The sequence below is a fragment of the Polypterus senegalus genome, chromosome 3, assembly GCF_016835505.1.
Source record: "Polypterus senegalus isolate Bchr_013 chromosome 3, ASM1683550v1, whole genome shotgun sequence".
In the NCBI taxonomy this organism is placed as follows: Eukaryota; Metazoa; Chordata; class Cladistia; order Polypteriformes; family Polypteridae; genus Polypterus; species Polypterus senegalus.
In genome coordinates, this window is record NC_053156.1 from 52029489 (window position 1) to 52052856 (window position 23368).

The following is a 23368-nucleotide window of genomic DNA, read 5'->3' on the forward strand; positions in this document are numbered from 1 at the left end:
AAGATTGGTCACCCAAATAGGGACATTGAGTCCCACTTTAACCTACACATTTACACAAAGGCTGAAGGTGACAATATGGTTAACTTAGCAGACACTATAAATATCCTCACAGCGTGACTGAGGCTCTCACACATAAATACACACTGTGTGCTCACCCACAGTTACACAAAGGCAAAAAAAATCACACATGATGATTAAGTGAGGTCAACACACACCCACACACACACAGGCACACGGAGGCAAGTCAGCAAAGCCATCATATACACAGACAAAGTCAGGGAAAAGACTGCACACATGTACAGACAGACAGAGGCATTCAGGTGCTTCATGAAACACAGACAAATTTCAGTTAAGACTTTCAAGAACAGGCTTGGGTCAGCAGAAACACAAAGAAAAATAAATGCAAGAATGGTTAAGCTAGCAATGAGTTCCTCACGAATAAAGACAAATTGTGTGTTCACCCACAGTTGCAAAAAGGCAAAACATTACATACACACACTTACCAAGTCATTGAAGTTCTCACACACACCCACATTGTTGAAGCAGCAAGTAAATTTGAACACAGAGTCGGGGAGGTCTTCACACATGTCAGTGGGGACTTCACGCACAGGCGCGGGCTGACAAAAACATATTGTAGCACAAAAACAAAGGAACACACACACACACACAATCAATAAACTCCTCCCACCCCCATAATCACGTATTGAGATGTTTGCAGACACACAGAGGCAAGGCAGGCAGGCCACCAGTCACATGGTTAGGTCACACACACACACACACACACATGATTAAGACCTTCTTCCACAAGCTCTGTCTGACAACTCAGACATCATGGACACACAGTATAAGGTGTGCACACACAAGTGAGATATCTAAAAACAGAGAAATAATATAACTAGGAGAACCTTTCCCCTCAGACTAATTCTGGGGAATTAAAGTAATGTGATGTAAATTCAGCATTTCATGGAAGTTTAATAATAATGAGGTGGTATGGTAGTGCTGACCTGTCATTGGTTTAGCATGTGGATCATTCATTTCCTTGTTGTCCGTGGTGGGTCTGCATGTCCCCCCTGTTTGTTGGTTGATCCTTTTTTCCACTAGCATTCCCAAAGATGTGTAGATTATGTTAATTAGCAATTCCAAATTAGCCATGTTGAGTGTGTGTAAGCAGACCATGCAATGAATATAGTATCCTGTCCTTGTTTCTTGCTTTTCACCTCTGCTGCTGAGATAGGTTCAGACCCCTAAATGAGGTGGTTTTGAAGGTAATATTTATGGATTAATGTATGTGTAGCTGGACCCTTATCAATACTATAAATTGCTGATGTAGAGGTAGTGACAAGCCAACTATAGAGTGCTTGTGCACACACACATACATGGGACCTAGTTGCCAAGCACTCACAGTCACACACTAAAACTGTGACACGTATACACACGCACACGTACAGTCTGAGGTGCACACAGGCAGGCAATCATTCATTATGAAACACACAATGCTGCACATTCAAACACATAACATGCATTCAGGCATACACACACACACGCACGCACACCCCACACAGACTGCTATTGTGTTGTCACACTGCATTAGCCAGGCCTGCTTCACTGGCCCCCCTCCCAAACTCCCCCTAAAGGAGAGGAGATCAGCAGGCAGCAGGACCCTTTGCTCTTTGTCCCCAAATGAACGCTGCCTTGTGGTTTCTGCTGGCTCCACCCCTGCTCGCAGCCAGCCAGCCAGTCACCCAAGGACAGCTGTTGAAGGATTGTCTTGCACACCTTGGAATACAGCCAGCCTTTTCCCTTTAAACTGTACATTAAAGGAGGCTCCAGCCCTTTAAATTACACTACTGGCGTGTTGGACGACAGGATGGTGGTGGCAGGGTGGAGGAGGGGGGGTGAGGGAATGGCACTTGCTAGCTGAGACGCACACACTGACACCTACTGTCAAAGCTCTGCTGCAGCCAACGCATCAAACACTTGGCAAATGTAGTGTTGTGTGTGCATGTGAAAAAAGGGTGAACGAAAGAGGCCTGTCTCTGTGGGTGTCGGGAGACGAAGCTGTGAAATCTGCCGGCCTGCTCTTGGGTGGGATTTTAACAGCTTGAAGTGACTGTTCTCATCAAGATGAAGGCACCATATTTTTACAGATGGCACCATCATTTTGGGGAGCTTTTGCACAGCAAGACTTAACCTCAAAAACTGAATGCAAGGGGTGTCAATCCAATGCTTTAAAAAACAAAGAGGACATCTAATATAAATTTTAACACACAGTATTCTGTGAATTCAGCTCTTAAGAGGACAGCAGCTGACCCAACACACCATGTGGTGGGGTGACTGTGATAGAGACTTAAATTCAGTACTGCTTATAAACCATAAAGAATATAAACACATATAATGCTAAAACACAGCTTGAATATTGGTGATTAATATCAACTCATCATGTCAATATGAAGTCCATTAATATTAAAATTGATATTTGGCCAGTTGACAATGGAGAAGGTGAAAGAAAAACTCCAGTCAACTGCATTACTGCAGAAAATAAACCTCTGGGGCCTATGGTCAGTTATAACAGACAGAGTTGTTGTTCTGATGACCCAGATCAATTGGCTGCCAACCTTCTTCTTGTATCGTTTTAAGTGGGAGGAACAGAAGAAGTGAAATAAAAGTGGTCTTAGCAGATTGGGAATTTATGTTCAAATATCTGAGGAATCTACGGAGTTTAACATCAGTGGAATGAAGGTGAGCACTAGTAGGCATACATTGTGGACTAAATTCTGAGAATAAGGTGGATCAGTGTGATATGAGATTCATTTCACTGTGTGAATGATGGGGAGAGTGACCCTGTGCTTAGTTCCTTAGCCTCACAGCTCCAGAGTTATGGTTACTAATTATATCTTGCTCAGACTCTTTGAGTTTGTTCTTCCTGTGTCTATGTGATTGTTCTAGTTTTTATCTTAAACCAAAAAGTTGAGCAGATTAGCATGACTGACATGGTGTAGGGGTCATCAGTAAGTGTGCCCCATCCATGGTTAAGTACTTCCATGAACTTAATGTAAGTAAATAGAGTGTTAACTATCAAGCCATGTACACAATGCAGAAACTGTGGCAACATTTGAGAAGTATCTAGATGATATATTGGGACAGCTTAGCTATTAACTAAACAAGCTTGATGGACTGAATGGTCTCCTTTCGTTTGTCCAAGTTCACCATCCAGGTTTAGCTACATCTGTCCACTTAATGCTGCTAGAATAAACTCTGACTCCCGGCAACCATCAATTGGAATAAGTGTGTTCAGGATATGGATGGGTGAGTTTTGGGAAACCACACCTCCTAGAAGTGCAAAATGTAAGAGCAAAAAACAAAAACTTCCCCTAAACAACATAAAACTGTTAACCTGACAGGGCCTCAGATATAGAAACATAAGTCCTGCAGTGCACCTGTAGGAACATTTAAACTGATATGCTTATGCTTTACAGTCAAAGCTGATTTACTTTATATAGCATCCATCTTCTGTGCCGAGACATTTATATTACAACTAGTTCCATATGCATTGTTTTACATCATATGATGCTTTCCAGGTCTTACAAAAGAACTATTAGTTTGCCAGTGCCCCAGTTGTGCAAAGTGCATCAGTCGTAGGGACTAAACTGACAAATTAATTCCATTAAACCATCCATCCCTCCACCCATGTTACTCATCTGTTCTTACAACCACCCACCTATTCCTTTGTTCCATCCACTTATTCATTAATTTCTTCATCTACCTATCCATTTTCCAACCCGCTGAATCCAAACACAGGGTCACGGGTGTCTGCTGGAGCCAATCCCAGCCAACAAGGCTGGAACCAATCCTGGGTAGGACACACACAAACACACCCACACACTAGGGCCAATTCAGAATCGCCAATCCACCTAACCAGCATGTCTTTGGACTGTGGGAGGAAACCGGAGCGCCCGGAGAAAACCCACGCAGACACCGGGAGAACATGCAAACTCCACGCAGGGAAGACCCGGGAAGCGAACCCAGGTTCCCAAACTGCAAGGCAGCAGCACTACCACTGCGCCACCGTGCCGCCCACCATCTACCATTTATTCATTTTGTTCAACTCATCCATCCACCCATTCATTTAATTAATTTCACTTACACTTCTGTCCATCCTTTTTCTGAGCCACCCTTTTGTTTTATTCCTTATATATAATGTGACAAATTAGGCATCTAGATTAAATAGGAAGTCGCTCCTCTCCAGATGTGGTCTTGTAAACATATTGAGAGATCAGACGCAGAGCTCGATGGACCAGGCTGTGACCTGAGCACAGTGGGGGTGGAGAGGAGGATGTGCTCCAACCTGGCCGGACGCCTGTCTGAGACGAGAGTTTTAATTGGCAGGCAGGGATTGCAGCTGCTGCCACCTTGTCAGAGAGGTGCAATGTGTGTGGTCTCATCTCTGGGGGATTTACAAAAACACAGTTTGTCTTAATTCGGAAAGGAAGCTGCTGCCAACGTTTATTTTGCTGTCTAGATCACCATGTTTTGCAGCCGTCATTGGCCCCCTGCCCTCATCCTTCCACCACCTGACACCTTCTTGGATTTAGTGGGCAGCCAGAAGTGCAATAGTATTAACATGCAGGAAAGGTGAAAATAGAGTCTGTTTTGTTATTTAATAAATGTCATGCCCAATTTTTTTGTTTGAATATTTTATTAAAAATCATCCTTTTATGCTCAGTCAATCCATTAATCATTTATGAAACCTGCTTAGTCCAGTTTTGAGCCCTGCCAGCTTGTATGATCTTGCTTATTGGAAATTCTGCATCCAGAATGACTGGCCAGGTGCCATCTTTCCTGTATGTTTGCCAAAGACAGGCAAAGGATTGCTGAATTTTTATTTTTCAGTGCACCTTATATACTGATTATTGTTATTAAATCATATAAAGTTATAAAAAACAATTTCACCCATTAATTTGTTAGAACACTGTGTCAGATTCACCTGTATGTTTCTACATAAGATGCTTTGTTTTCCCCCTCCTTGTTAAAAAAAGGTTTTGGCCCATTAACTAGTTAGAATTACCAATCTCACTGCTCTAGAGACCCAGTTTCAACTCCCTACTCTTGCACTCAAACTGGGCCAGTGGAAAATCACTAACTAACATAACTACCATCATTTTTTTGGAAATTGGAGGAAACTGAAGTAGCTGAAGAAACGCCTCACAGTCTAGAGAGAACCTGAAAACACCACACAGACAGCACTGAGTCAGTGACTTAAACCCAGGACTTTGGTAATCGGTGAACCCCCAAAATCACCTTCAACCTCATCTTTTTGTTCTTTTTCTTCTGATTATTATGGGTGAAATGACGGTACAGTGCTTTAGAGATCTATAACCCTGGGCTCCTATCCCAGGCTGGTAATTAGTTTTTGTGGAGCAGGTATCTGTAGGTTTACTTCACGTCTTCCAGTGTTGCCCAGAAAGGGTGCATGTTAGCTTAGCTGGCAGCTTTAATTTGACTCATGAGTGCTAGTATGACTGTGATGGACTGGTGTCCTGTCCCTGCCAGTTTCCTTCTTTGTGCCCAATATGTTTATTTGTCAACTAAATTTGTCCTAAAATGAATGTGAGAGTGTGTTTATGAGGGTGTCCTGTGATGGACACTGCACTCCATCCAGAACTGTTTTCTGCTTTGTGTTCATAGTCACCCATCACAACCATGAACTGTATTAAGCGTTTTGGGTAATTAGTGAAGGGATAGATAATTATCACAAAGTAGCACTAATGTATGTCAGCCATCTTCCTCCAATACAGGTCAAGTCAAGTGGGCTTTATTGTCATACCATCTGTACACATACTGTACCTTGGTACATTATACAGTGTTATTAAATTATATTTTCCAGGGTCACAGTGAAATATTGAGACAATAAATATAACTATATATAACAATAGCATAATCTAACATAAGAGAATGTAGAACAAGGAACATCTGTACTTACTGACATAAACCAATCAGTGATTATGGGAGATGAACAATGGACAAGGAGTGCAAAGGGGTACATAACAGAACAGTCATTAGATAAGAACCTATGATAAGGGACAGATTCAGGGACAGGGGGTGACATTGTATTCAGGAGCCAGACTGCCTGTGGGCAGAACCTGTTGTTCAAACTGGCAGTGTGGGCCTGCAGACTCTTGATACCTTCTGCTATATGGAAGCAGGAAAAAGCGATGGTGGGAGGCATCACAATGTCATAAGCCTTATGGATGCAGCACTTTGTGAACATGTCTATAATGGCAGTAGGAGAATTCACAACAATGTTCTCTGCAGTGCCCACCATCCATTGTATGGACTTTCAATGAGACATGTTACAATTCCCATAGCAGACTCTACAGAACCAAAACAAATAAGTGCTGTGAGGCTAAGGATCTGCACTGATATTTAGAAGGCTGCCGGCTCGAATCACAGTTACTGCCAAAGAGATCCTGCTCTGCAGGGCCATTTTGAGCGAAGCCTTTATCCTGCAGTTGCTCCAGGGTCGCTGTACAATGGCTGACCCTGCACTCTCACCCCAAGGTGCATATGAAAAACAAATTCCTAATGCAAGAAATTGTACAAGGCAAAAATAAAGAACACAAAACAACTGGCCTAGCAGACCCTGGCAAAGTGTGAGCACCTAGGTGTGCTGAGTTAATCATTGAAGCAAGCCAGGAATTGCACTGTTTGTTTACTTTTTTGAGCTTGTATGCTTTTCTTTCTTTCACTTTTTACTTGCCATGCTTACTTACACACCCTGAAAATAAACATTTGATGTGTGTGAATCTGTATATTGTATTCCAGAGGTGGCTGTGGGGGTTGAGTATGGCTCTATAAAAGTTGACAGTGAGATTACAGCAGCACAATGCTTCAGTCATCATTTTGTTCAGAGCTTACCTGAAAGTCTTTCATTCCTGTTATTTACAGTATTCAGTAGTACCTGTGAATACAACTGTGACATTGGGCTGCAGAGACCAGGATCTTTTGTCCAGTTTATTTACTTTTCTGGCAGATATGTCCTCAATCCTCTTACACAGAAAGGTTTCTGGATTTACCCTTGGAAATCCTTATCCATCTTTGAGGACTTTGCCATCATCTCCTACTTAACGATTACATGTGGAGCACTTAAAGGACCACAAGCCAGTGGCAAAGCTCTAGGAGAGGCTTGTCATCTGTACTATACTCTATGTAAATGTTTTATGGTTATATACTTTAAAGCTTTCTTTGTTCTTCTGTTATCTAATCTGATTAATCTATTTCAAGATTATGGATCAACTGAAGCTTATTCTGGCAAAATTGGGTACTAGATGGGAACCAAATCTAGTTTGCAAGATGCAATCATTCACCTCAGTTCTCACTCATGTGTGGCTAATTTAGAGTTGTTTTTTAGGAGTAGTAGGATGAAAGCAGGAGCACTCAAAGAATGTACAGAGTCCCTATAATTAGTGTCCAGACTAGGTTTTGAATACAGGGCATTGGATTTGTGAGGCAGCAGCACTAACCACTACAGTATCCTATGGTAGTTCAAATATTTTCATAATTCTGTAGTATGAGTTTTGGGAGAAAAAGCAACTTGTTCAGGGTCACACAGTGAAACAATGGTGTGGACTGAACTGATAGCCTAGTGGCTTAAAGTATAGCTAGGTTCAGTAGGAATTGTATGGTGAGGGTGGGATTTTGGTGAGAAATTGGGTGTTTCTTCATATTATTTTTCAAGTGGGGTGTGTCTTTTACATATAAGCAAATCAGACACAAAGACACCTTTTTCACAAGTGCCAGGTGGCCCTATGGAAGTTACATATGTCTTCTTGCTGCTCGTGAAACCCAACCTGTTAAACGAGGAATTTCTTCACAGTTAACTTTCATCTGCTTCCATTGATCTGGTGCTCCATCCAGGGTTGGCTCTTGTTTTGAGTCCATAAGTTCTTAAATGAGAATGTTACTCACAATTGCTTTCATCTACTCCATTCACCTAGTGGCCCATCCAGAGCTGGTTCCTGCCTTGAGTCTAGTTCTTCTAAGAGTCGCCAGTGACCCTACACTGCATCATCAGTTTAGAAAATGGATGTATGGCTCTGTTGATTGCTTTCCTGTCAATAGGCTGAAGATTTTGATTCCCTGGCCTTGTTGAAGCTTAAGTCTGCTTTTCAGATGACTGCCCGCTTGCCGGGTGGGTCAGATGTGTTATGTAATATTTCCTGCTGCTCGTCATGGAAGTACTACTGCCTGCCAGGGTCTGTCATTTCACAGGTTCTTAATGTTTTTTCATTAATAATAGCCATTCAGACAAATCCAGACAGAAATAGGAGCTGAATCAGAGTGCGAGTTGTGACTGTTAACATGCTTCCTGTGCTCACAGGGCCATTTTTAGCTCTGAACTCGGCACATCTGCGCATCTGGCATATAGCCACAGTGAGGTTGGCAGACTCCAGTGCTCATAGGCTCTTAGCGGTTTAGTCAGGGTGCCAAGGGCCTATGAGACTCCATTGCATCAGTGTAACCCAGGAGGCTGGAATAATCTGATTGAATTCCAGCTGCACCTGGAGCCCAGTGTTTCTTCTGCTTGCCACCAGAATGAGTCCAGTTTTGCAATCCAAAACCGCTCCATCTGTTCAGAGCAGATTGAGCCTTGACCACATCTTTATTCTTTCTTGCCCTCAGAGCAACCCACAGGCCTTGCATGGATTCATTCTGCATTGCCAAAAGGGAAAACGGCACATGAATCTTCAGTCCTTCTTTTTCATCTGATTCTAGCAGCCTCTTCCTGGCTTCCAGCTTTTTCAGCCTTCATACAGAGCCGCGTCCCTGAGTTTGCATCCAGTTTAGCCTCACATTAAAGCTTCACTCCCATGTCTAGGACAGATTAGCCCGGCCTGCTAGCTAAAGACAAACCTTCAACAGTTATCATTTATTGTGGACTGTGTAAAAGCCAATGAGCCATTAGTTGATCATAACAGCATGTGTGGCAGATCAGTAGGACCTTCTGAGTAATGTTATTCTCACGACTATCACTAGAGGGCTGTGCATTGGGCTAGAGATGCTCCTCCATCACTATCACATGCATGCGCAGTACAGACCTTTGGCTTATTAGATGAAAGTTTTTTTCAGAATGCACCCTGTTGTCTGTTCCCCTGGTAAAGCAGTATAAATCAAAATCTGCTAATCTATGAAGACACCCTGGGTCTTACTCTAATGTAACACCTCAGGTATCCCATCTGATCCACTGTACTGGATGGTGATAGTTAAGCTTTGATGAACTAATCAGGTGGCTTTGCCTTGGACATTCATAAGTGGTCAGCTATCTTTTTCCTGCCTGCTAACTACAGATATTCAGCAGTCCATTGTGTGGATTCAGCTTCAGTTTCTAACTGTGGCACATAAAGACCTCTAAACCTTTGGACTTTGGCTGCTTCAGGTTCCAAGGCCTCCTAAAATCTCATCAATGGAGAGTAAGCAGATGATGATTTTGCTGATGCTCTCACTATTTTATTTACGTTTTGATTATCACATGACTGAGAAAAACTTGACTTGGCCATTTCAGTTGTCTCTTAATAAGAATTATCTGTCGGCTTATCCCTTGATAATTGTGTGTAATCAGTGGGATCAAAACAATGCAAGTGTGATTACATGAGTTTAGTTCTTCCTTTACTGTACATTGGACTCATTTCTTAAAGGGTAGGTAGTAGAGCAGCATGATCAGCATTTGCATTCAGCAGCCATGCACTCTAGTGGCTTTTTTGATCCATAGTTGACTTTACAATAGCAATTCATTATGGTTAGTAGGGTTATGACCTCACAGTGTTTGGATCTTGGTTTGATTCTGTGCAGAGTTTTCATTTCTCTCTGTCTTTGTGACTTGCCTCCACCAATCCAAAAGCATGCTGTACTGACTATAAATTGTGAGTAACTTGTGGGCATAAATTAAGAAAATGTGAAAAAAAGGCTAAAAGTGAGAATATTTTAGAACATTGGAGCATGACCAAGATAATAGCTTTAATCAAAGTATCAAAAGTGTAACAGAAAAGTTAAAGATGGATAACCACAGGTTATTTAATTTCTTTCTGAAAATTACTAATTTCCATGCAATTCAGACATTTAAGATCTTATTCTAACACCTCAAGTATTTTGTGAATATGAGGTCCATTTTCTATCTATCTATCTATCTATCTATCTATCTATCTATCTATCTATCTATCTATCTATCTATCTATCTATCTATCTATCTATCTAAGTTATAAGGGCAGAACATGTTTGATTTCTTAAATATTCGAGGACAACATTGTATTATATAAAACATTTAAAATAAGTACATATGCATAAAGGCTGGTTCAATCTTGAGAGTCTTGCTTAGACTGGAGAAAATGGTAGTATTGAGGTCACTCAGGAAGATGCCTACTATTTTGGACAGTGTCTCTCACCCCCTGTATGAAGTGTTGGTTAAACAGAGGTGCACCTTCAATAACAGACTAAGAGAAATGCGTTGCTCTAAGGAGTTCTATGTAAGGTCATTTCTACCCTCAGCCATCATTTTCTATAATGAGTCAGCCTTTGGCCAAGGTTGTCTGTGTGCTGAACTGTACTAAGCTGGTCAGGCAGACATCTAAACAGACAATGATGATATGTACACTATACTGTGCAAATGATGAACATCTAGTACAATACTGTGAAATTGTCACTTGATGAATAACCTACCTTGATAATATATTTATGATTATGATCATTCTTATTATGTACGACATGTTTTCTCCTGCTGTAACCATGCAATATCTATCTATCTATCTATCTATCTATCTATCTATCTATCTATCTAAGAAAGTGTAGAATTAAACGGGGTGGCCTGGTGGCTAAATTATTAGACTTTTTCAAGAACAAGGATACCAGTTCAATCCTTACATCCTTTGTACGTATGACCCTTATTTGTATCCATTAAGCTCCTAACAGCCCTATAGTGCAAAAGTGTGTTCAAAAATGTAAGGAATATACTTTTAATCTATATATATATATAGGAAAATTGTTTTCGCATTTGAAACGGAAATTGCGTATAACCATGCAAAACGGAAATTACGTATGACCACAGAACATGTTATAATACAGGAACTAATTACTTCGTTTGTGGACGCCATTTTTATATCGTCTTTACGAATTGTTATTTGTGTGAGTTATTTTACTGATATTGAAAAGAAGTAAACACAAACACGCCAATCTATCCCATAGAAGTGCGCCCCGCGTTGCCTTCTCCCAGCCCTCCTCTCTGTACTCCAGCACTGAGCTGTTCACCGCCAGGCGCATTCTGACAGAGAAGTTTTATTTATTCGTCCAAGTCACTGTCGCGGAAACTGCCACCTTGTAACTTTTTTTTTAATTGGCAGTACTTGATAGTAGAAGAGATTAAGAAAACAGCTTTGCGTTTTTCTACTTTTTAACTGCACCAAGCGGTAAACAATGTGAAGACGAGACTGCCTTCAGCTGCGAGGGGTCGTGACAACAAAGTGGACGCTGGAAGGTGCGGAATGTCGGGCTGCTCCGCTGGGTCGACAGCTTTGCAGTTTCGGGCGATATCTTTTCTTCTCACACTGTTTGTGACACTTCGAGTGCCCCGTCGGCTCCTTGGACAGTGGAAATATTTGCAAATGAGTGTAATTGGTGCCATCAAAGCGTGACTCTTTTCGTAAATTGCGGTACACGGCTACTGTCCCTTAAGGTGAGTTTGGGTCACTAAAACCCCGCAGCATTCAAGGTTGCTTTTGTGATGAATTCTTTTAAGAAGATGGAGGGTATACATCTAAGAAGATGTACCGACCTCTTCATGTGAAGTATTGGACTTAGGAATTGTTTGGACCTTCTGCCCGTTAAGCACGGAAGGGCATCGTCCACATTTCTCAGAATAATTTTTCTCTTAAATCACAGGCATGTAGTTAAAGGTTGTCAAGCAGGTACTTTACCCGAAACCACTGCAGTAGTACTTAATGTATCTTTACTTCTTAAATGTTAATGTTTCACTGTTTAATAATTTGTACACTTCTTATATATCATGCAAATTCTCTTATGGAAATGTTTTACTGTTTAATAATTTATACACTTCTTATATGTTCTTAAAATTCTTTTATCAAAATGTTTTACTACTTAATAACTTATTTTATAAATACTACATTTTATTTTTTTTCTCTTGCACTCAGTGAGCGAAGTCACTGGGTAATCAGCTAGTAATTTAATAAAAATGTAGTTGCAATGAGTGAATATTTTTTTTTGGATCAGCTGGGTCATTGATGGATCTGCAACCTCTGTTATTCTTTATTATACTAGTATTGCTTTTGTTTGCTTATTTTACATTTATTTATTTAATAAAATAAACACGGTGGCCTGTTGGCTAGTGAGTTGACCTTTTAACTGTGAGAATGTCAGTTTAATTTGCACCTTTGCATCACTAAGTAATGTGTCACTCCAGCTGCAGAAATACATTAGCAATTGTGTGAAATGCTTTTGGATTGTGATCATTGTAGAAAGTTACTATGTGAGAAGTAGTCTACGTGATTGTTTATTTCTTAGGTTAATGTACATACACCCAGCAGTCAGCCGCCCACTAGACTCTCACTTGTGCAGACTGTTGTGACTGTGGTGCAGCCAAGTCACAAAAACAAGATCATGACACGACAATATTCTTCCCACTGCTGAAACGTCATTTAGTCCTGGGCCTGGACAAACCCCAGTGACATTATAAAAGTGCTTGCTAATAAAGATCGCATACATTTGTTATAAAAGTGGCTGAACTTTTGTTTACATGCCTTAGGGTTAGAGGGCTAAAGTCACACCACATCTAAGCAGATGTGATTTCACACACGTGTTATGCTATCTGATATCCTCACATTGATTGATTTTTTTATTGATTTTCACACTTTCAGTTGGTTAAAACACAAACTAGAATGAATAAAATGACTTCAAATCCTGAGGCATGTCTCAATGAAAGGTGTCTGATTTATTTTCTTTTGGGGTGGAATAGTGGCTTTCACTTCACAGTTCAGGAGACCTGAGTACAACTGTAAGTGTCAAGTTTATGTCTTCCCCCTTGTGTGCTTTAGATTGGTAGATGTTGAGTGAGCATCCAGTGAAGCACTCGGTACATTTTTGGCTTTAAGTACATTTTTGTTTGTATGGGCTTTTGACACCATTCACCCTTTTAATGGTAAAAAATTACTTCAGAAAATGTCCTGAACAGTATGGTCTACTGGTTAAAGTGACGGATTGTAAAGTAAGCCAGAGAATGGTTAAGTGATTTAGTCTTTGTCCACTTCGAATTCTACTAGTTGAAAAATTGAGAAATTTGATTTTGAACTGAGCTTTACAGATGGAAGGGGTCAGAGTGGGGCTTCTGAGGCTAGGGATTTGTGCTTGCAATTGTAAGGTTGCCGGTTCAAATCCTGTAAATGCCAGAATTGAATAAATCCTTTCAGCCCTTGAGCAAGGCCCTTAACCTACAATTGCTCCATCTTGGGTATGACATTAACCCGAATCCAGCCCTGCAAGCAGGTTCTTTAACTTGTAAGGGGAAATTTGGAGGTTGGTAGCAGGACTGGCACTCCAGCCACTGCAAGAAACCTCACTCTGTTACATTTCATTCAGACTACTGGGGTGCTGAGGTGTGTCACCTGTTGCACAGCTCCACTCTGGTCCTAATTTGGGATCCTGAGGTGGTTCGTCATGTGGTGGGTGCGGCAATGCTCTGTATCAGTGCATGCACCCAACCTCCTCTGCAGATGGCGGAAAAGAGGTGTGAACAAGTGAGACATGTCAGTAGGTACTATTGAGGTACATCTCCTAGTTAGGTCTGGCATCATGCAGGACTCTGTACAAGGTGGTGTACAACAGTAAACAAATACATAAAAATTTCACCTTCAGAAATAGCATCAAATTTGTGAACCCATGCTCTCTACTAGATATTTTGTGGCAGTGTCTTTCTTCATTACCTATGCCACTTATCCATCCCTTTTTCAATGCATATATCCAGTTCAGGGTCACCAGGAGCTGGAGAGTACTCCAGGAGCACTGGGTGCAATGTGAAGACCAAACCTTGATGTGGTACAAATTGTCGGATTCATGTAAACACCTCCACACTAAATTGAGTACATTGTAAGTCGCCCATTACCATAACTTGCACATTTTGGGTATACATACATACATAGAATTTAAACCCATTTAATCCAAATCAGGGTTGCAGAAAACTGGAGTTTATTCCAGTAGCACTTGGCACATGACTGTAAATAGCCTGGGACAAGATGTCAGTGATTTGGAGGGTCATGTCCATGTCTTGCGCATGTTCAAGGAAAACCTTAGTATCTTTAGAATACCCCGTATGGAAGAAAATACACAAGTTCCAAGCAGTGCTTGGGCCAGGAGTCAAAACCAGAGGCTGTTAGACAATGGCAGTGACCACTGCACCAGCAGGCACCCAAAAACTTTGCCCACAGTCTAATTCATAACTTGAGATTGATGGACTCTATAAGTGCCTCCAAACTGCATGTGCTGATGGGAAGTGACTTCACATACAGTTACATCATTCAAATCAACACCAACAAAAAGTGGTCAGTACAAGTAGACGGTAGACTATCATCTGTGGTGATTAATAAACCTGTGCACTATATGCTCCCAGCATTCAGGTTCAGCTTGTTTTTAGGGTATATATTCCACTACTGTTTGAACTAAGGTGACCTGAGCCTCTTTTTTAACTGTTTTATGATGAATTAATAAAACAAATGGTTGACAAGTGATTGTCAAAGGTGGGAATTAAACCTTTGTGAAAGTACTGTGAGCTGCTGACAGCAGGCTGTCTACAGCATTTATTTATTTGGATTATGATAAAAAAGTGGTATTGCTGCCTATGTGGTACAGCAATGCACTTTATCAGTGCATGCTCCCAACGTCCTCTGCAGAGAAGTGTGAACAAGTGAGACATGTCATTAGGTACTCCCTGTGTGTGTATTCATTTACACTAGTATTTCTCCTACATCACAGAAGTGTGCAAATTGGTGAGGTCTGGAGTTTATCTAGGGGATAAGATCCAGACACAAATATCCCTGAACTGAATAAGCTACTTTCAAAAATGGTGCAATCTGATAAGCATTCTGCCAGAAATTGGTTCTAGTTCGAGTGTAATTTGCCTTTCAGATCCCATACCATTACAATACCTTTGCTTCTGATCGTAAAAATCTTTAGCCAATCCAGACTGTGAACCAGCTTCATGTACCACTTCAGATTCCAGCTTCAATCAATGCATGTACAGTCAGCTGCTCATAATGTTTGACATATTTGATTCAGATAATTCAGAACAGCATGTTTTATTTATTGCTATGCAGGCAAGTATCCACACCCACTGAAAAATCCTCATAGCCACACCCACTCGTTAACTTTGCCCATTGCCAACACTGTCTTGGTTTGGCATCTTACAAATCTCGTCACTCCAGTTCGAAGACACAAAGAAGCAACAATTTACATGCCCAGCACCATGCTGGAGCTACAGGTACACTCTGACAAGCTGTATCAATCTGCTTATTACACACTTGATTGTGCTTGACAGGCATCACATTTTGTCTCCCTTGGGATCCCAAATATCCATTTCATTGTGTCCTGTTGCCAAGGCACCTGGCACATGGAGCAACCACAGTTGGTTCAGTGTTGGCCAAACCAAACATTTTAGAAGGAACAGAGTTTAAGATCATTAGTTAGTTTTCTGTGTTTGTGGCATTTTGACTCACTGGTTAGCATTGATCCTTTGCAAATCCACAGTCCTGAGGTCCCAGCTTGGGCATTCTTTGTGTGAGGTTTGCAAACTCTACTTGTGTTTTTATGATTTTCTTTCCAGATGATCTGGTTTTCCTCCCACATCCCAGACAGAAAAGTCATGGTCACTGTCAGCGCTAAACTAGCTCAGTGGTTGAGTGTGCTTCATGATGTACTGGTGACCCCTCTAACTTTGTTTCCCATCTTGCCTTTGACCCTTTCAGGATCGACTTCATTCTTTTCAATCCTAAAACTGGATTTAAACAGTTGGATATACTGTAGTTCTGTGTTATATTTGGTTATTAAAAACCCCAGAAGTTTGTTATCAGACACTCTTTACAGCTTTCTCTTCTGAGTAGTGCCTCTCCTCCCACGCCCCGCAGCAGCGTTAACAAAAACAAAACACATTAGCATGTTTGCATGCGCCACCCTCTCAGCAACACTTACCCCTAAAGGTCAGATGTCTGCGCTTGACTTCCTGCTCCAGCCTACACATGAAACCACGAGTGGGCATCCTGAAACAGGAAAAGGAGGCCAGGCTGGTGGAGATTGATACTGATCCATGAACTTAATCATAGCAGCACATGTCATATCACATTTGCCATTTGAAGTTTCATCTGACCCCAGTACTGGCAAGACAAAGATAATTAAAGGACACAAAGCGCATGTTGAGTCAACAGCAGCCAGAATGAGAAATATCAAGATACATCTTTTTAATGTCAACTGTTTGAGTCAATTTTCTTTTAAAAAAAAGGGTGTGCCTAGCATTTTGCTGTGTCAGTTTTATGTTTATATAGCACCTTTCACTATAGTTTTGTTGTGTTGTCAGAACTGCAGCTTTTTTGCCTGTAATGTTGTGTTTTGTGATTTATAAAATGGATGTATGCACTGTACACTCATTGTCACTTACAATACTGACATACTGTAGGTAAGCCAGGGATCCCCGCATGTTTTTTTTTCTTCCTATGGAGTTTCAGAAGCACCGTTTGTCTTCTAAATATGACTAGTTTTACGACCCCATAAATGTATTAAAATGTATTTTCCTCACTGCACTGCTGACCATTTACTTTGTCCACCATGATTGTTTAAATGTGTCAAATGGTGCTTAAAATACCATACTCAAGTCAAATCTCTGAGCAAAAATGGAAATATTTAGAAATGAGTCGGAATTCAGTACCGATTTAAATATAACTGGTCAGTTATCCAGCTTCAAAATATCAGAAGAAAAATGGATTTGAGTGTTTATGCCAAAATCCTATTTGTATGAAAATCAGATTTGGGTCACATCAGAGTGGAAGTGTAAATGTGGCCAACAGTCACAGCTCAAACACAGGGCTCTGGTGCTGCTAGACAGCAGCACTGACCACTGAGCCACCCCACAGAATAGATCTGAAATAAAACCTAAAACACAGGTGGTAGAATGTTTTGTGTTGTGCTCAGATCAATTACTGAGGGATACAGTTTATAGAAAATCAAGCCAAGAATATGTTTGCATTGTCTATTTATAGTCTTTCTTTCTGTACCAACATAAGCACTATGGGATGATGTTTGCCAAGAAAGCTGGTATATAAAATTTATCATTGGTTGTCTGTAGATTGTACTCAAGGAGTTTGACAACTTAGTGTAATATAACACTTACTGGGAAGGGTGCTGCATACATTTTTGAATTGTCTGTGACCATGAATTGGATTAAGTCAGTTATGTTATAATGTTTATATTTATAGATTATTTATAGCTGTGGTGTTCTAAGAAAGCTCTTTTGGATGATGTTTGCCATGAAAGGTACCACATAAAACTTCTCACTTACCATTCTATATGTAAGGATGTATAGGGTGGTCCAGATCTAGTTATGCAATTTTCATTATGCTATAGCTTATTAAGTTTATTACATAGAAAATCACCTAAAAAATCCCAGACCGTCGAGAAGTGTGCGAACTGACGACATGAAGAATCGTCTTCACGCCGAACTGGAATCATCCCTGCATAAATCAAAGTCATCCAGATGATCTGGATCTGCATAATTAGATCTGGACCACCCTGTAGTACAGTAGCATAATTTTATTAGGTCTGGTGATATATATTCCTTTCATTTGATCACATGATGTGGTAATGTTATTGAGGAAAGACTCTGTGTCTTGCATAGAGTTCAAAGGGTGCAATGCGATATGGGTGGTAGCGGAAGGCGGGAACTCTGGCGTTCCGACCCTGGACATGGACATGGGACATGGAATGTTACCTCTCTGGCGGGGAAGGAGCCTGAACTGGTGCGAGAGGTTGAGAGGTACCGGCTAGATATAGTGGGGCTCACCTCTACTCACGTTCTGGGCTCTGGAACCATTCCTCTTGAGAGAGGCTGGACTTTGTTCCACTCTGGAGTTGCTGTGGGTGAGAGGCGTCAGGCAGGGGTGGGGTTGCTTATGGCCCCCCGGCTCAAGGCCTGCATGTTGGGGTTCTCCCTGTTGGACGAGAGGGTTGTTTCCCCACGCCTTCAAGTTGGGGGAAGGACTCTGACTGTTGTTTGCGCTTATGCACCGAACGACAGTTCAGAGTACCCAGCCTTCTTGGAGTCCCTGGAAGAGGCGCAGCTACTGGAGACTCTATCGTCTTGCTGGGAGACTTAAGCGCTCACGTCGGCAATGACAGTGAAACCTGGAGAGGTGTGATTGGGAGGAACGGCCTCCCTGATCTAAACTCGAGTGGTGTTCAGTTGTTGGACTTTTGTGCTGGGCATGGATTGTCCATAACGAACGCCATGTTCAAGCATAAGGATGTCCATAAGTGCACTTGGTGCCAGGATGCCCAAGGTCACAGCTTGATGATCGACTTTGTAATCATGTCATCGGACCTGCAATCTTATATCTTGGACACTTGGGAGAAGAGAGGAGCTGAGCTGTCAACTGATCACCACCTGGTGGTAAGTAGGATCAGATGGCGGGAGAGGCTGCCGGACAGACCAGGTAGACCGGCAGAACTTGAACCTCATTCCGAGGGAGACGAAGAACATTGAATCTGAATGGGCCATGTTCCGAGCCTCCATTGTCGAAGCAGCAGAACGAAGCTGTGGCCGCAAGGTTGTCGGTGCCTCTTGTGGCGGCAATCCACGAACCTGGTGGTGGACACCTAAGGTTCGAGAGGCCGTCAAGCTGAAAAAAGAGTCTGGTTTGGTTGACCAGTGGGACTCCAGAGGCAGCTGAGGGGTACCAGCGGGCCAAGCGTGTGGCGACATCGGCTGTTGCAGAGGCAAAAACTCGGGCACGGAAGGAATTTGGGGAAGCCATGGAAAACGACTTTCGGTCAGCACCAAGAAGGTTCTGGCAAACCGTCAGGCACATCAAGAGGGGAAAGCGGTGCTCCACCAACACTGTATACAGTAGAGATGGGGCCATGCTGACTTAAACTGCAGACGTTATTGACCGGTGTAAGGAATACTTCGAGGATCTTCTCAATCCCACCAGCATGTCTTCCTTAGTTGAAGCAGAGCTGGAGGACACTGGGGGTCCTGTCCATAACAGGGGCCGAGGTAGTTAAAAAGCTCCAAGGTGGCAGAGCCCCCATGGGTGGACAAGGTTCACCCTGGGTTCCTCAACACTTTGGATGTTGTGGGGCTGTCCTGGTTAACACGTCTCTGCAACATTGCATGGACATCGGGGGAAGTGCCTCTGGATTGGCAAACCGGGGTGGTGGTCCCCCATTTTAAGAAGGGTGACCAGAGGATGTGCTCCAACTATACGGGGATCACACTCCTCAACCTCCCCGTTAAGGTCTATTTAGGGGTGCTGGAGAAGAGAGTTCAGTTGGCCGAATCTCAGATTAAAGAGGAACAATGCGAAATCCGTCCCTGCCGTAAACTGGACCAGCTCTACACCCTGGCCAGGATCCTGGAGAGGGCATGGGAGTTTGCCCAACCAGTCTACATGTGTTTTGTGGATTTGGAGAAAGCATTCAACCTTGTCCCTCGAAGCATCCTGTGGGGTGTGCTCCAAGAGTACGGGGTACAAGGCTTGTTGTTATGAGCCATTCAGCCCTTGTACAGGAGGAGCAGGAGCTTGGTCTGCATTACCGGTAATAAGTCGGCCTTGTTTCCTGTTGAGGTTGGACTACACCAGGGCTGCCCTTTATCACCGATTCTGTTCATAATTTATATGGACAGAATTTCTATGTGCAGCCAAGGAGCAGAGGGGGTCTGATTCGGTGACCTCAGAATCTCGTCTCTGCAATTTGCGGATGACCTGGTTCTGTTGGCTTCATCAGACAGTGACCTCCAGCTCTCACTGGAGCGGTTAGCAGTCGAAAGTGAAGTGGTGGGGATGAGAGTCAGCACCTCTAAATCCAAGGCCATGATTCTCAGCTAGAAAAGGGTGGAATGCTCTCTCCGGGTTGGGAACACATTACTGCCTCAAGTGGAGGAGTCCAAGTATCTCGGGGTCTTGTTCACTAGTGAAGGAAGAATGGAGCGGGAGGTTGACAGAGGGATCGGTGCGGCATCCACAGTAATGCGGGCTCTGCAACAGTCAGTTGTGCTGAAGAGAGAGCTGAGCCAAAAGGCAAGGCTGTCAATTTACCAGTCGATCTACGTTCCTATCCTCACCTATGGCCACGAGCTTTGGGCAGTGACCGAAAGAGCAAGATCGCGGATACAAGCGGCCGAAATGAGTTTTCTCTGCAGAATGGCTGGACTTTCTCTTAGAGATAGGGTGAGGAGTACAGTTATCCGGGAGAGACTTGGAGTAGAGTCACTGCTCCTCTGCATTGAGAGGAGTCAGTTGAGGTGGTTTGGGCATCTGGTTAGGATGCCCCCTGGATGCTTCCCTGGGGGGGGTGTTCCAGGCATGCCCCACTGGGAGAAGGCCATGGGGCAGACCCAGGACATGCTGGAGGGATTATATCTCCCGTCTGGCCTTGGAACGCCTCAGGGTCCTCCCAGAGGAGCTGGAGTAGGTGGCCGGGGAGAGGGAGGTCTGGGCTTCCCTGCTTAGGCTGCTGCCCCTGCGACCCGACCTCAGATTAGCGGTGGATAATGGATGGATGGATGGACTCTATGTTTTCACTTAGAAATGACCATCTCTCTCTCTCTCTCTCTCTCTGCCTCTCTCTCTCATATTTTATTCTCAAACCTGCTTTATCCCATATGTGCTGCTGGAAGGCCAGAAACTGTCCTTGGAATACTCAGTGCAAGGCAGGAAACAGTCTGGTTTGAGGAAGACCTTCATAGGGCCCACTCACACAAACACACACTGGCAGTCAGACTAAAAATAATATGGAGTCACCCATTAACACTTTTATTTGGGAATATGGGAGAAAATTTGTAATACATGTAGGAAACCCCACACTGGTACAGGGAGAATGGACAAACTCCACACAGGCAATACCTGGGTGCTGAATTCTAACCTAGGATGTGTGAGTCTGTGCCATTGTGCTGCCATGCAAACATATCTAATATACTGCTTATTGTATAGAGATAATATGTAGTGTCTTGTGTACAGAGCACAGTGAAATTCTTACGACCAACATGTAGCATATCACCACTGTCTGGCACCATGATGAACATATGAATATATAAATGTAATAGTGTACATATTTGTATTATGTGATAGTGTTCACCAGCTAAGCTGTTCTATGCTGTATATTAGGAGATAATTCATTTATATTTTTTTTCTGTATGAATGACCTTTTGATACACTATATCGCCTATGATTGGTTATTTTGACATGATATAGATTGATTTTGACCAACCCGTGCCAGATTTACATAAGTTTGGACATTCCCTTTGCTGTGTGGCCTGATTTTATTAATTAATTGAATAATGCAGGAACGTGTTACTTCGATTATGGTATTGTAGGATGGGTTCTTCAGAAGTGCATGTGTCACATGTCCATCTGTGTGTCTGTGTTGATTGAGAATGAGGTGGAGCCCTCCTCTGAGAGCTCTGGTCAATTGAGGACAGCTCATTTGGAATGGCCAGAAACTGTTTGAAGGGAGAATGCTGAGTCTTGTAGTCTTCCCTTCCTTCACCATGACTTGAATGCAGTTTATAAGCCTGTGACGCTAAGCATACTGGGGGCTTAAGCAGCTCGCACACTACAGCCGATACACTCATCACCTTTGTCTCCGATGATATCAGCTAAATAACAAACCGAATGAGCATTGAAGGAATTGCCAACATGCTTATAGTGGTGTTTTAGCTCTCTGATATTAAGTCACCCTCAGCTTGGTGTTTGCTCATCTTTCAAAAGGCCACATCTCTGAACTGATGATGAACATCACCAAGCTTCCTTTTTTTTGAAGTATAACACAGATCGTTGTCTGCTTAGCAGACTGACATTAGTCTGAAATGTTCACATTTAAAGTGTTGGTGAGGGTGCAACCTGTGCAAGTACCAAGGTTTAGTGAAAGGGCTTCAAGCCCGGTTAATGTCATGCTGAGGTGTTGGTCAGACTGGGGGGCATACACAATCAAAAGTAGGTTGTACCTGTCCATCTGAAGGGTCACACATATTACATACTGCAAGTACAAAGGCTGGCCAGTCAGTATATACTGTACATGCAGATTGTTTACAATGATGGGTACAGAGGATCAGAGTACACAGCTTGTGTGGCCCACTCAGATCACAGAGCCAGCACAACATACCCAAAGTCTGGTCAGACTACTCAATATATGTCCACACCTGCAGGTTATGACAGAGAATTAGAATATATGACACAAACAGAGTTTGACTTAATTTTTTTAAACTTAGAGTCAGCACACATACAACATTTTTGGGCTGTCCAGTCTAGACTGTTAGTTTGTATATATTCACGAGCAGTTTACTTTTATTGATCTCTTCATTTAATGCACATGCACATATACACACAGAAATTAGTAGGACTTATTAATGTATTTCCAAGTGCAGATAACTTAGTTGTTAGTATTGTGAGTCATCATGTACAGAAAGGCACAGTTTGACTGGAGTTGTCAGTTAGGACAACCTATTTAGGTTTGTTGCACCAGTGAATACACAACTATTAACATTTACAGTAAATAACAGGACTGGCAGAGAAAGATGATTTACACAAAGGATGTTGGACAGGTCAGTATAGATCAATGTGTTGTATTACGTAGAGATTAGTGAGACTTGCAGTTTAATCTGGCAGTGGCTATATGTGCTGGTCACTGAGCTTCAGTGTCGTTCACTTTGAGAACATTATTCAAAAGTAAGGACTCCAACCATAAGTGCTAGAACTAGGGCCTCTAACGGTCCTGTAGCACTCCTTGTTTAGAGAACACAGTGCCACTTTTCCCTACCCATCTGCCCTTAGGCCAGTCCTATTGCACTGAAGACTCTTCCACTGCTTACAAATCAGGTGTGTAAAGGTGCACCACATTACTCCCAAGCATAATGATGGCAAGGTCAGACTTGTCAGTGAGTGGCTGTGTTCAGTGTGGCCTTCATATATTAATGTGATAAACGTTGTGCAGGCAGTATCTGGCTGGAACATCTGGAGTGACCTGCGTAGACACTGCAGATTCTTAGATTTATGGCAGTGGCTGCCTTGAGGGTGTTATGCAAACTGAATGACCACATTATAGAGACTGATTTCAA

At 42.5% G+C, this 23368-nt stretch overlaps 1 protein-coding gene across 4 annotated transcripts in view; it reads left to right on the forward strand.

The window, feature by feature from the left end:
* The window catches only part of kdm6ba (lysine (K)-specific demethylase 6B, a), a 392876-nt gene that overhangs the window by 285872 nt on the left and 83636 nt on the right, over positions 1 to 23368 (forward strand). The gene's annotated exons all lie outside the window — the stretch shown is intronic.